Below are 14464 nucleotides of genomic sequence, written 5' to 3' on the forward strand. Positions count from 1 at the left end.
AGACTTGTCTACACGAAATTTAACATAATCATTTCGCTTTTCCCTCTACTAATCTTGCACATTTCTACAACTTTTTGGAAATGGTTTGGGTAAAACTGTGGCGGCCTTCAAGTGGGCCAGCCGATTTTGTCGCCATGCTAACTTTGTCATGAAACTGGATGATGACGTCATGCTGCATCAGCAGCGGCTCCTGAGAATGCTTCAGGATCAATTAGCCTTGAACTTCTCGGCAGGCGAAGTCATGATTAATACTACTGTCGTGCGGAATGTAAGCAGTAGCGAAGGTAAATGGTACCTTCCAGAAGAGTATTACCCCAACGAAACTTATCCACCTTACCTGCTCGGCGCTTGCTACGTAATATCCAGTGATCTGGTGGAAGCTGTTTATAACACTGCCGTCCAGACGCCCCTGTTTCCCTGGGAGGATGTTTTTATCGGAATATGTCTCCAAAAGCTGCATGAAAAATTGACACAAATCAGGTTATTCTTACGAGTGAACTATGTTACCTTTGTTGTGAACAATGACACCATAATGGTCTCAAAAATGAAGCATTTCGCCGCAGTTGCTGACATTTCCCCATACCTCATGGAGCTTATGTGGTCTGCGTTTCGGGTGGAAACGTTTTAGCTCTCCTTCAAAACACGGTCCTACATGGAAGTTGTCCTTGAGTGAAAGTAAGAAAGAAAGGAAGATTGGGTGTGATGGGAAATTACATCCCTTAAAAAATACATCAAACAAAGCTTTTTCAATTCAACAGTTTTCAACCACTGTATTTTCAGAGCGTCATCTCTGATCTTTGCACGATGTCAAAGCAGGTAGTAGCATGTAAGAAATATCAACGCAGGTATTTCTATGTTTGTTTTGTTTTGGTTTAGGTTTAACTGGAGGGATTGTTTGATAAACTGGTTTAAAAAAAAAAAGTGAATCCTGTTTGTTTAGAGTCCTGGAGATATATTTCTTTTACCACTACCGTTACAAAAACAAAAAACAGTCTTTCATGCAGTTCCGGTCGATGTACAAAATAAAATGAGGACTTGTCCTCGAATAGATTAGGGTGTGTAGGAGGAAATATTCGGGAGCAGATTATTCCAATTGTTGATGCTGACATATCTTTCCTTTTATTGATATTGTTCGTATGTGCCGTGAAGGAGGTACCTTTGTGCTATTTATTAGGTTTGAAATAGCGAATAAAATATCAACCTCAACTTGGTGTAAACATCAGTGCGTAGTTAAAAGTGCATTTTATCAATGTTTCAGTTCGCCTTGATGGATATCTAGGGATATGGTGAAACCATGTTCAAAACTGATAATAGCAAACGTCGTGTCAACGGTCAATTTGTAAGCGATGTGGAATTTGACTTTTGAAGATGTTGAATCATAATCTTAATTGATAAAAAGAGTCGCATGTGCTTTGTATATACCAGATAACATTCTTTGGAATGAAAGCATGGACGAATTTAAGATCTCGCCTCACCAATAGCATGCAGGCCCGCAACTAGGAGTATTTTGTTTTGCTTTGTTTTGTTTTGGTTTGGTTCTTTTTTGGGGGGGAGGGGCCCTCGGAACCCCTTGAACACCCCACCCACTCCCCGTTACGGGACTGCAATGGTTACTGGGTCTATCAGAAGTTGCATTTTTAGCTAATGAAAAGGACTAAAACATTCTTTTCAACAAAAATGAACAGACAGATATTACTCGTACTTTTGATCTCGTCTTACAAGATACAATTATAGCATAAGAAATAATGGATACCACCAGAGTCAGTGTTCACCCGAATTTTCTTCATTACTCACTGTGGACCTCTCATACACTTTTCTCTGACTTTTCATTGTTCCTGCGGTAATTGTTACCTGTAAGCGATGTACTGAAAATCTGGTCAATTTCGTCGGTTTTAGTTCTGGTCGGTAAATTCAACGAGTACACAAAAAAGAGCAAACCATCACGCCTTACTTCGACAAACTGACAAAGAAACTTAAATCTGCAAGTACCGTACTCAGAACCTTATTTTTCAAATTATTCAAAGCGGATCGGAATATGATGGTAAGCTTTATCATGGACCTACAACTTTGTAGGTCCATGGCTTTATTAATCGATTCTTGGCGTGTTTGTTTTCTGCATGGGTTATTGCTGTCTGCTACACTAACCGCGTGCCCAGTTGGCGTACTGTGATTGTATAATGGAGTACGGATAGAAATATATGTTTTGAAGCCACTTTTTTGACAAGTCTTTTTCTTTTCTTTAAAATAACATTGGTCTAATTCTCTGTAAGCCGTTGCGGAATCCGTTCTGATGCAATGACTTTGGACAGTATGTACAACTAGGGGTTTTGTGTGCTAATCGGTACGTAAACACACGATGTGAAGAAATGCGGGAACTGGAATAACCCTTTGAGCGTGGCAAAATCTCTTAAAGGACAAGTTCACCTTCATAAAAAAAAGGATTGAGAGAATGCAACAATATTAGTAGAACACATCAGTGAAAGTTTGAGGAAAATTGGACAATCGATGCAAAAGTTATGAATTTTTAAAATTTTTGGGTTGGAAAAGCTGGATGAGGAGACTACTACAGCTTGTGAGTCATATGCGTACAACAGTATAAAGAAAATTTAAAGAAAATTCAACATATTTTCACTTTTTTCGCATAATAAAAGAGTGCTTGACTTGCCTCTTTCTAAAGGCAGGGGGAATAATATTACCCATAACATTTGTCGGTAACGAGTCGGGGGAATGTGTACTTTTTTCAAAAGATGAAATTTTGTGAAATTCTCTTTATATTTTCCTTATATTGTTGTACGCATGTGACATCTAAGTTATTTACACACTGCAGCAGTCTTCTCATCCAGCGGTTACTGCACAAAAACTTCAAAAATTCATAACTTTTGAACGGATTGTCTGATTTTCCTCAAACTTTCAATGATGTGTTCTACTAATATTGCTACATTCTCTCAATCCTTATGTTTATGAAGGTGAACTTGTCCTTTAAGGAAGCCGGTAACAAAAAGCGTTCACTTCCCTCATTATGCATGCAGGCAGGAGATTCTACCTCGCTGATTCAATGACAGGATATGAAGCTTTAAGTTTGTGCACTTTCACCCCAAAAGAATTTCTAAAGAAATTTTTGCATTTCAGAATGAGTTATAATTTTTGTAAGCCTAACTAATAGTCGTATTTTTTTACCATAATCGTCAATTGTTTACTACAATATTACTCCAATTTACACTCCTTTATTTTGGGGAGCTTTTACCCCATGCCTCACGCACCCTGCCATGGTTTTGACCCATCATCTTCCTTTTTCCTCTCCCTTTTCTCTGTCCACTGTGAAGGCAGTCTCTTCCTGGCATTCATTCCACCATTATACTTATACATCCCCTCTTTTCCTCGTTACCATGGTTACCAGAGAGCTGTCTTGTGTTTCTTAAAGGAATAATTTACCATTTTGCAGATGAAACAAAAACCATGCATTAGTGCTTCAAAATAGGTCTAAAATGTGAGTTAGGGCCAGAAACAACCAATGCAAAAAATTTGAACCAGTAATTCGATGTTATAAGTATTGTTGAATATACAAAATGTGAACAATAGTTTTAATAAAAATGTTTCCATTCTAAACCGTCTACGCAGTTACGGTTTAATGGGAAAAATAGTGATATCTCCTGATATTTTACGCTTTATTGCAAAAAAAAAAAAAAAAATATATATATATATATATATATATATATAAAATAGGATGATTTTTGATACAACTGACCCACATATATTTGTATCAAAAGTGATATCTTGAACCTTTTCTAAATCATTGCTCCCAAAGGTAAACATGACCTTTAATGTGTCTGTATGTGTGCAGGCCTACTTCATCTCTGTCTTTCTTCACTTTTATTGCCTCGCTTTATCAGTTTTGTAGCTACATCTTTTGTTTTGTAGGACGGAACTGCAAACCACAAGTCTGCATTTTAGTTTTTCCACCTTGTCCTTTCTGTATTTATCTTGAAATTAAGCTTACAATGTAGTATGTATAAAGGTACATTGTTCATTTCTTTTTTCATTGCTTTGTTGTGTCATCGGATATGTGTGCATCCAATGTTGTAATTGAATATGTTGGAAATCAAATAAACGAAATGAAATATTGACTACATGTGTGGGCTTTGTTACATTAACATTTTGATAGTTTTGTTGCAATACATTGTTTCAATGTATAATGCAATATCAAAGTCGATATATCCATCTATTCATACGGTTATAACTGATCCAATCTTTAAAGTCATTTTTTGTATTGGACCGACTTTTTATGTGGTTAATTCCAATTTTTTGTTTCAAAGAGTTTCGTTTTTCTTCTTTGTCGTTTGAACTGTGAATAATATTTAAGTAAAACTCAAAATCACGAAGGTAAACATATTTTAAACCATTAGTGTTATTATTGTTTCCATTTGGTCGAGCAAACCGTGCATGTTATACCTTTTTCATGGGTATACAACTTGCCTATTTTCTTTGTCATTGACTATTGATGGGAATCTACGAATCTTTCAAATCTAAAAAAAAAAAAAAATCATTCGAACAGCGGGTAAATGTATCCGATAGAGAGGATTTTTCGTTATAATTGTAATGATATGAAACGAGCAATGTGAAGAGAAATATGGCACATTATGACAGATGTACCGCAGCGGGATAAACTGAAAGAAATAAAATCCTGCACAATGTACATATGGAATGGTGGAAGTGGAAAACAGGTGTATAAATACATTGGGGTTTTTCTCTCTCTCTATCTCTTTCTCTCTTTCTCTCTTATCGGTCTCTCGTCGATAGCAATGTTTGTACACTGCAAAAAGTCCGGTGTTAAATAGTGAACACCGAGCTGGTGTTAAATTTTTGGTGCTCATTTATGGTGTTAAATTAACACCTCCGGGTGTCATTTCCAAATTTTAAACTGTTTTTTGAAGAGTTTCTTAGTAACTGCACTTCTTGTTTATTTATTGTTTAAACAAGACGATCACGAATTTTACATTAAAATACTAGATTTTTGAAAAAATGTGAAAATAAATTTACACCAAAGTAACAACAGCTGGTGTGGTCTCTTATTGAAGCTGGACGGGTGTTAAACCATTTATATTAACACCAACAAATATCAAATCAACACCATTAACACCAGTACAGTGTCAAAATAACACCAGGTAACAGTGTCAAATTAACACCACGAAGTGTCAGGTGAACACTTTTCAACACCATCACAGTGCATTTTTAACACCTGTGGGTGTGGTCCTCTATTAAAGTTTGATCGGTGTTAGATTTAACACCCGTGGTGTTAAATCTAACACCGATGTTTTTACAGTGTAGCTTCAATGGCCATTATTAAACATCTTAAATGAACTGTGAAATCATCAATATAAATAAATATTTAACTGCAATAAACTAACACAATTTGAATTCATTAAAAAAATCCTATGGTAGTGTATTGAAGAGGTATGATATGTAGACGTTTTTATGTGTTTGTGTGTGTGTGTGTATGTAAGTTTGTAAGTACGATGAGTGTTTGGGTATGAGGGTGCATTACACGGCAAGAGCTTAAAGAAGGCGACATTATACGACAAGTACAAAATGAAGGCGACGTACTTGTACGTAAATGACATGACTGCGGCGAGATTGTGACACTGAGCAGTGGTACGTATAGTTTTAGCTTGACATTACAGAAGAGATGTGGCACGACCCGACTCACTCTTAATTATGAAATGCGAATTTGCATTTCAACATTCGTCGGAAAGAGAGTTCCATAGTTCTCCTCCACTTTTAACACTTGATGGCAAATCATTGATATATACTGTAAACAGGAGGGGGCCTATTAAAGACCGAGCCTTGCGGCACCCCGGCTGAGATCAATACTGAATTGGAATGTTTACCTTCAACAACAGTCTATTGACGCCGATTACATAGATAAGAATCAAATCATTTCAGTGCATTGTTTGAACAACCACATGCTTTAAGCTTTCTTACCAGACTACTATCAAATGGTTTACAGAATCAAACGCTTTCCGCATATCTATAAATGACAATCCACACAGTTTGCCTACGGTATGTCAACTTCAGTGGCCCAGTCATCGACCATGCACAATAGGGCGCTTTCGCATGAGTGTGCAGGGCGGAACCCAAATTGCTTCTCACTGAAGCAGTATCTGATAAGTAGGAATAAAGGTGTTTCTGGACACACTTCTCCAACATCTTGGAAACAATAGAGAGCAGTGATATGGGCCGGTAGTTCTCAACATTAGAACGATCATCAGCTTTGAAAATAGGACAAATCTTCGCCATCCGCCATGCTTATGGCAGAACGCCGTTTCTCAATGAGAAATACAAGACTTTCCCGTACATTGGTGGCGTTTTTTATTAGTTTCAGAATGTTTACCGATATATCATCGGCGCCAGTGGCCTTCTGTACAGATAACCCATCAATTTCTCTGACTGCAAATTCAAGTGTCACACAGGGTATTTCGAAAACTTGATGAGGCTCAAAACGATGACTGTCATTGGCTTCATCATATGAGCCGTTACTTCCAATCAACGTGTCATTTTTAACTGATGTAGAGTGCAATAATTCGTTTATAGACTGTCAATAGAATAGTCATTAATTTTTTTCGGCCACGCCTTCTGGCTCGACAATATCAGTATCACCAAAACATAACTTAATACTAGACTTTTTGGTACTTTCCGATAACTGTTTGATTGTGGAGCACAGTGCGTTCGAACTTCCAGTCTTTTCGTTCAAAAGCCCCTGTACATACACATGTTTCGACACTCGTATCCTCTGTGTTATGATATTTTTTATTTTACGATATTCATTCCATAAACTTGGATGGCCATGCTGTAGGGCATTTTTATGATAAAAGTCCCTAGTGTGCATCAATTCAATTATGCCCCTGTAACCCACGGGCATGGCCTCTTTCTCAATTTGGATTTGAATGGGGCTCGTTTGCTAACCACACTCATTAATATATTCATACCATTAATTTTTTTCCCCCAGTCTTGATCTACATCATTTTCGGAACGTATTTCAGCAAAAGGCAATCGTAGGAGATCATTTACAAGATTTTCTTCAATAAAATTTATGAAAGTTCTAAACCGCAAAGTATTTGTTGGGGTGTCAATAGATTTGTTACCAGTAATGGTAAAAGTTAAAGTGATCGCTGATATGGGTTTTTCACAACATCAGATACAGAGTGATCGTCTGGGCAAGTAGTATACATATGATCAATAAGAGTATTAGTGTTCTGGGTTAGACGAGTATAGGAGAAGTTACAAGCTGCGTTAAAAGTGTCCCTTGCATGACTGGCAATAATGTTTGCGTGTTACAGTCAAGATTCTCAGAAAGCAGATCACAATTAAGATCTCCCACAATTAATATTTCACAATCATAATCTATTGCCTTATCAAGTATAACACCCAGAGTATCAAAAAAGTCAACTGAACAATTGGGCGGGAGATAAACAACACATATGAGTAACAATTTAAAGTGTCGCAGTTTGACTTTGATCGATAAAGCATATAAGTCACATTCAGTGGCAAGTAACCGATGGAAAACAATGTTCCTCCTTACGTATAACATAACACCGTCCCCATGCCGGGTTCTGTCTTTCCTTGTAAGATCAAATTCATCTAATTGTAGTTCAAGATCACTCACAGTATCGTCACAATGAGTTTCGCTGAAGGCAATAGTAGGCGTTTTCACATCAGCCTCTTTTCCTCCATCCCATTGGACCCATCGGACTCTCTCAGACTCTCTCTTCCTTTTTCTTCTCTTTTTACGTTTTTCAACTGAACTACATGTTTTAATCATCGTCATCTGACTCTACAATACCTGGAGATTGTTTTAAGACCTATACCAAGTGAGTGGATCTACTACATTTAGAGACTTTTAACCGTCATTTTTATTCTGACAAGCTGCTGAGAATCGACTAGATAGCCTTACAGTCCCACATCATCGTTCCTGTGTTTGTGCCTTCTTCCGCCTTCCTTGCCAGCTACATAGCACTGAACTATTCATTCATCAAGCCGAATTCTTGCCCATTATGTCGACCCGCAACACCAAAGCGCTGATAAAGGAAATTTTACAGGACAATGATGTACTCCATGTGATCAAAACAGCTGTCAAGGAGGCAGTCGACGCCAAGATGAATGAGGTGATCAGTAGGCTGGAACAACAGGAGGGCAGGGTACTTGACCTAGAAAGCAAATGCCAGTCTTTAGAAAAGGAAATCAGCCAACTGAGGAAGGAGAGGGAACAAAGTGCAAATGAGGTGATCCGACTGAAAAACAAAACTGATGATCAGGAACAATACTCCAGGCGCAACTGTGTCAGATTTTTTGGAGTTCCTGAGGCTGACCAGGGCAACATCGAGAACACAGACGAGACCATTCTTCGCATCGCCAAGGAAGTGATGGGTGTGGACCTCCCCCTATCTGCAATCGACAGGAGCCATCGCATCAGACGCCAGAAGCCCCCAACTGACAACGCTCCACAGAAGCCAAGAGCGATCATTGTGAAGCTGTCCTCTTACAGGTACCGGCAGATGCTCTTCAGGAATAGGAAGAAACTCAAGGACGCCAAAGGGAAGCACAAAGGCATCAGCATGTTTGAAGACTTGACAGACTTGAGGAGAGCTCTGCTCTGGGAGGCATTCTCCAAGATGAAGGCCCCCGACAGCAACATCAAGCATGCCTGGACGATGGATGGTCGGATCTACGTTTCAATGACCACAGAAGCTGGGGGGATGGGGAAAAAGGTGATCCACTCGAAAAGAGACCTTGATCTACTGTAAAGGTACATAGCACTGCTTCAACATTTCATAATTTACAGGTATATATATATATATATATATATATATGAATTATTTTTTAACTTGTGCTATTTGTTGATATGAAATATACATATAAGGTTAATATATAAGCAAAAAGAATTTATCTCCAGGGTCCAATATGCCATTTTGATTATTGTTTTATAACTATATTTTTGTATGTTTTGATTGTATGTATCTATAATTTTCCTACATTTTTTATTTGTTTGTATATGGTGTTATGATGCTTTTTTGGAAAAGTTTATGTACATTTCTGATTCGTGTTTTTCAACTACGAGAGTCCTGAAAAAGAAGTTTAGAAATAAGCCATGGTTTGATAAATCATTAAGAAAATTATGTAATAAGAAATATTGTTTGTATAAGAGATGTAAGAAAAAATATAGTAAAGATATGTATGATAAGTATAAGATATTGAGAAATAAAGTGACACAGAAAATTAAAGAAGCTAAAAGATTGTATTTTGCAAAGAAATTTGAAGGTGCTGCAGGAAATATGAAGATTACATGGAATATCATACATGGGATACTAGGCTCTGGGTCAAAGAAAACTTTACCAACCTCAATCAAGTGCAATAACAGTATTGTCACTGAAGAGTATGCAATAAGTAACATCTTTAATGATTTTTTTATTAATATTGGTCCAAGTTTAGCCGCAAAATGTCGAGGCACTGGTAATTTTTTGCGGTATGTCAACAAAAACCAATCTACTCTTTTCTTTTTGCCATGTACCCCGAAAGAAGTTATTGACATTGTTTCTAAATTCAAGAATAATAAGAGTAATGGTTTTGATAATGTTAATGTTATGATATTGAAAAAAGTTATTCATATTTTATGTTATCCACTGAGTTCAATTATTAATTTATCTTTTACATCGGGCATTGTTCCGGATCAAATGAAAATTGCTAAGGTCATTCCAATTCATAAGGGAGGGTCAAAAGAAGAAGTTAGTAATTATCGCCCTATATCTATTCTTCCTCTTTTCTCAAAGATATTAGAGAAATGTGTGTATAATCGTTTATCTGTTTTTTTGGAAAAGTGCAATATAATTAGTAATAAGCAATTTGGCTTTCGAGCTGGACATTCTACATCTTCTGCCATTGTTGAATTTATACACAAGGTCGCTGACGCTTTTGATGATAAAGAAATAATGATTGGTCTTTTTTAGATTTGAGTAAAGCCTTTGATTCATTAAACCATTCAATCTTATTGCAAAAGCTTAATTTGTATGGTGTAAGAGGAGTGAACCTACAATGGTTTGATAGCTATTTAAGTGGAAGAAAGCAATATGTTGTGTATGATGGTATTGAATCTGATATGATGACAATAAGATGTGGTGTGCCACAAGGATCTATCCTTGGTCCTTTGCTTTTTTTGTTATAATATGTGCAATGTTTCAGATTCTTTGCAATTGATAATGTTTGCGGACGACACCAGTATGTTCATGAAGGGTAGAGATCCAGTTGTACTTCAAAATGATTTTAATAAAGAATTTCTGAAATTTTTTGATTGGTTAGACTGTAATAAACTTGTTCTTAATGCAAAGAAAACAAATTATATGGTATTCACGAAAAGACAGATAGATATCAACGAAATTAAGATTGAAGTTAAAGATTTGAATTTTGACCAAGTTTGTTCGATCAAATTCCTTGGTGTGACAATTGATAACAAACTTAATTGGAACGAACATACTGGTGTCGTCTGCAATAGATTGTCAAAAAATGTAGGGATATTTTATAGATTGCGATTTCTGTCAAGAAAGGTGTTGCTTCTTCTTTATAATACTCTCGTATTACCTCATCTAAACTACTGTGCAATAGCTTGGGCAAACTCAGGTGTGACCAATGACCAAATATTATTCATCACTGTGATTTTCTTGCCCATACATCGCCTATATTTTTTAATCTGAAGATTTTAAAATCTAATGATATATATTATTATCAAAGTGCAATTTTTATGTACTTATGCTTTAGGAAGATGCAACCAAAATGTTTGATGAACTATTTTCAAATGAGTGATAATAGAAGATATGATATGAGAATCAAAGATAGATTTACATTGCCTTATGCCAGAACTATGCCATCATATAATTCTATATTTTTTAATGGACCCAAAATTTGGAATGCTATTCCGGTCGAAATAAGACAGAGTTCATCGCTGAATGTGTTTAAGAGAAAAATAAGATTGCATGTTTTAAATCAGTATGCCGAAATGGTGTGATAAACTTTTTTTCTTGTAAAATATGTCAGTGTGTGTATGTGTGTGTATGTGTGTGTGCGCGTAGCATATGTGTGTATTAACTCATAAAGAAATGTATTCATTCAATACTTTAATATCTTATGAATGAAATAGTATGGGGACAGGACTTTTATATAAGGCATAGCCTTTCTGTCTGTCTCCGAACACTTTCAAATGTATTGTATTATCGTACTGATGCTTATTGTGATCATTCTTTTCTTGTTATTATGGTGTTGTCAATTTTTCTGTATTCTCCTGTTTGTTTGTTTTTTACTGAAAGTGTTGAATAAATCTGAATCTGAATCTGAAACCATGAAAAAAAAAAAAAAAATCCAAGCTCGAGATATTTTTTAACTTCCCAAGTCAGAAAATAGCGCGCTATTTCGAAACATCGGGCTGATGTGAAATCGCCTAATGTCACACGGTGTATTTTTGAACAAGCACTTTATTCCATCTATCTTACATGGAACTAGGTTAATATAGGTTTTCCCGGTCAATTTCATACTTTTGTTATTCAAGTTTCTATTCCGAGCATTCGATTTCACGCATTCCACGCTCGCAGCACTGAATCAGCAATCAAATTCAAAATCTGGTCATTCGAATTCACTATCCGAGCATTCAAATTCACTGTCGGAGCATTCAAATTCACTATCGGAACATTCAAATTCACTATCGGAACATTCAAATTCACTATCGGAGTATTCAAATTTAAGAGAGTAGCACACATTTCATCAATGAGCATTCAAATTCATGTCAAGCTGGCGACGGAATCTCGTCGGTCATTCAAATTCGTGAATAGGCAACCATGTTCCAAATAACTGCATTCAATTTAAAAGAAGTCCTGAATTTAGTTAGTTTGGGGCCGTGTATGCATGTGTTTCTCATTTGGCTTTGAACATATTGGGATTTATGATGATTATTTATTTTGCAGTAGAGGTCCACCTGGTCATTGACAATTTTGAACTCGCGCTTAGCAAAAAGGAATATACAGGCGTGCTCTGTGTGAATTTGAAAGCACATTAATGAATTTGAGTGACAAAAGTATGAAATTGACCGGGAAAACCTATATTTTACAGTGACAAATACGATGACCACATTTTGATATGATCGGTATACATAAGGTACTTCCTTCCTCATCGAGATCAATGTACGGAAATGCAGTTAACGATTCCTTGGGTTCAGAACCATTCGCGACGTTGCTATTGAGTTCATCCAGTCCCGAGGGAAAACTCGTCCTCTGGGTCTCCGACGTCGAAGATTGGACAATCGGTGATCTTGAAAAGGCTCGTCGTCGGTGGAACTTCGAGAATCGCGTCGCAGATGGCGTATGATGTCTTGTGCAAAGACGATTACGCCGCTGTCCTTCAAGTTGAGCTGAAGTCAAATTCGCTCCGTGAAAACAGCCCTTCAAGGAGAACTTACATACGCCAATCTACAATTTATTTTTATATTCTTATAACGCAGGCGTCACACTGTCCCGAAATTGCGCAAACTTAAAATGACCAGATCGCGATAAACGAAACTTCCAAATTCAGCTCTGATCGTATAGACTTTCTTTGTCATTCGGAGGAACACCAATGGAGTTTCTAAAGCTCCGACAATATCTTTGTGAGAGGCTGCAATATTTATTTATTTTTATTTATTTATCTATTTACTTATTTATTTATTTATTTACCATCTATCTATCTACCTATCCATTTGTAATTGGCAACCCTCGAAATACCTCGTTTTGTATTGGCAGAGCAGACAATGCCTCGTTTTGTATTGGCAGAGCAGACACAGGCCACGGACGTGTGTGCCCAATTTGATATCATCGGCTATGTCTTGTCTGCGTCCTTGTTGTTTCTCGTGTCTTGTCTGTGTCTCATGTCTATGCTTCATGTGTGTGTTTCTTGTATGTGTTTCATGTTTGTGTATATGCGTTTCTCTTTGTCTTCTTCCAGGTCTGTACATTCCTACATAACTACAATCTCCAGGTCTAGGTCTAAGTGGAACTTTTGTCGATTCCGGTGTGATTTTCTTTATACTTATGGCTAATCCAACATTTGTTTTCAACTCTGTGAACGATGATGAATTTTATGATACAGTTGGGCGCTCTTTTACGTCCGCGCAGGAAAACAAAACTTCCACCTTATATGAAGCATACATATCGAACAAACTTAATGCTTCAGCACAAGAATTTGAATATAATTTTGATCCTGAAGATCCTGTGCAAAGTTCATCATGTGTTTATCTGACTGTAAATCAGTATGAACAATATGTTATGAATAGTGATGATGACAATCTTTTGTTAGCTCATTTGAATATACGAAGCATAAGTAGAAATTTTGATAAGTTGCGATTATTTTTAGAAAACTCTGGTAATAACTGTTCTGTTATAGGTCTGACCGAAACATGGTTGACTCCCAATATAAGTCATTTATTTTCTATATCCGGCTTTGATTTCGTGTACAGAAATAGAAAAGAAAGAATGGGTGGTGGCGTGGGTTTATACATCCCCAACAAATGTGAATATTCTATCCACGAAGAATTGAATGTCATGACTGATGTAGTTGAATCTCTTTTTGTTGAAATGGTAAACCCGAATGGGAAAAACATACTGATTGGAGTTGTTTACAGACCCCCTGGATCGAATCCGAATGATTTTTTGTTGTATGTACAAAATTTAATGCAGAACTCTATCTTTACAAATAAACATGTATATTTAATGGGTGATTTCAATATTGATCTTATGAAATGTAACTCCCAACATATTTCGCAAGAATTTGTAGAAACCCTAATGTCTGTTTCTTTATTACCGTTAATTTCTAAGCCGACCCGTGTTACTGACCGATCTGCCACTTTGATTGATAATATTTTTTGTAATATTCTCCCAATTCCCGAGTCTGGTATTGTTTTATCTGACATCTCTGATCATTATCCAATCTTTACACAAGTGCCAATTAAGTTATCTCCTAGGCAAAATAATTATCAGAGACGTCGTAAGATTACGGCCAATAATCTTATTAACTTGCAAAATAGTTTAAAAGATATTGATTGGTTTTTTGTATACAACAATACCGATCTTGATTTGTGTTATGATTATTTTATGAAAACTATCACTTCTAAAATTGATGAACATATTCCGTTTTGCACAAGGAAAAGTTCTTATAAAAGAACTCCAAGACTCCCGTGGATAACCCAATCACTTTTAAGATCGATTAATAGAAAAAATAATTTGTTTTATAAATACAGGAGTAACCCTACGGATAAAAACAGACAAAAATATGTGATTTACAAAAACACGCTTACTAATTTATTGCGTTTACAAAAGAGAAAATTTTATGTCAACCAGATAATGAAATATAAAAATGATATAAAGAATACTTGGAAAACAATAAAAGATGTTATGAATAC

The sequence above is a fragment of the Diadema antillarum genome, unplaced genomic scaffold, assembly GCF_040938485.1.
Source record: "Diadema antillarum isolate AM-2024a unplaced genomic scaffold, OU_Dant_1.0 seq00001921_RagTag, whole genome shotgun sequence".
Lineage (NCBI taxonomy): Eukaryota > Metazoa > Echinodermata > Echinoidea > Diadematoida > Diadematidae > Diadema > Diadema antillarum.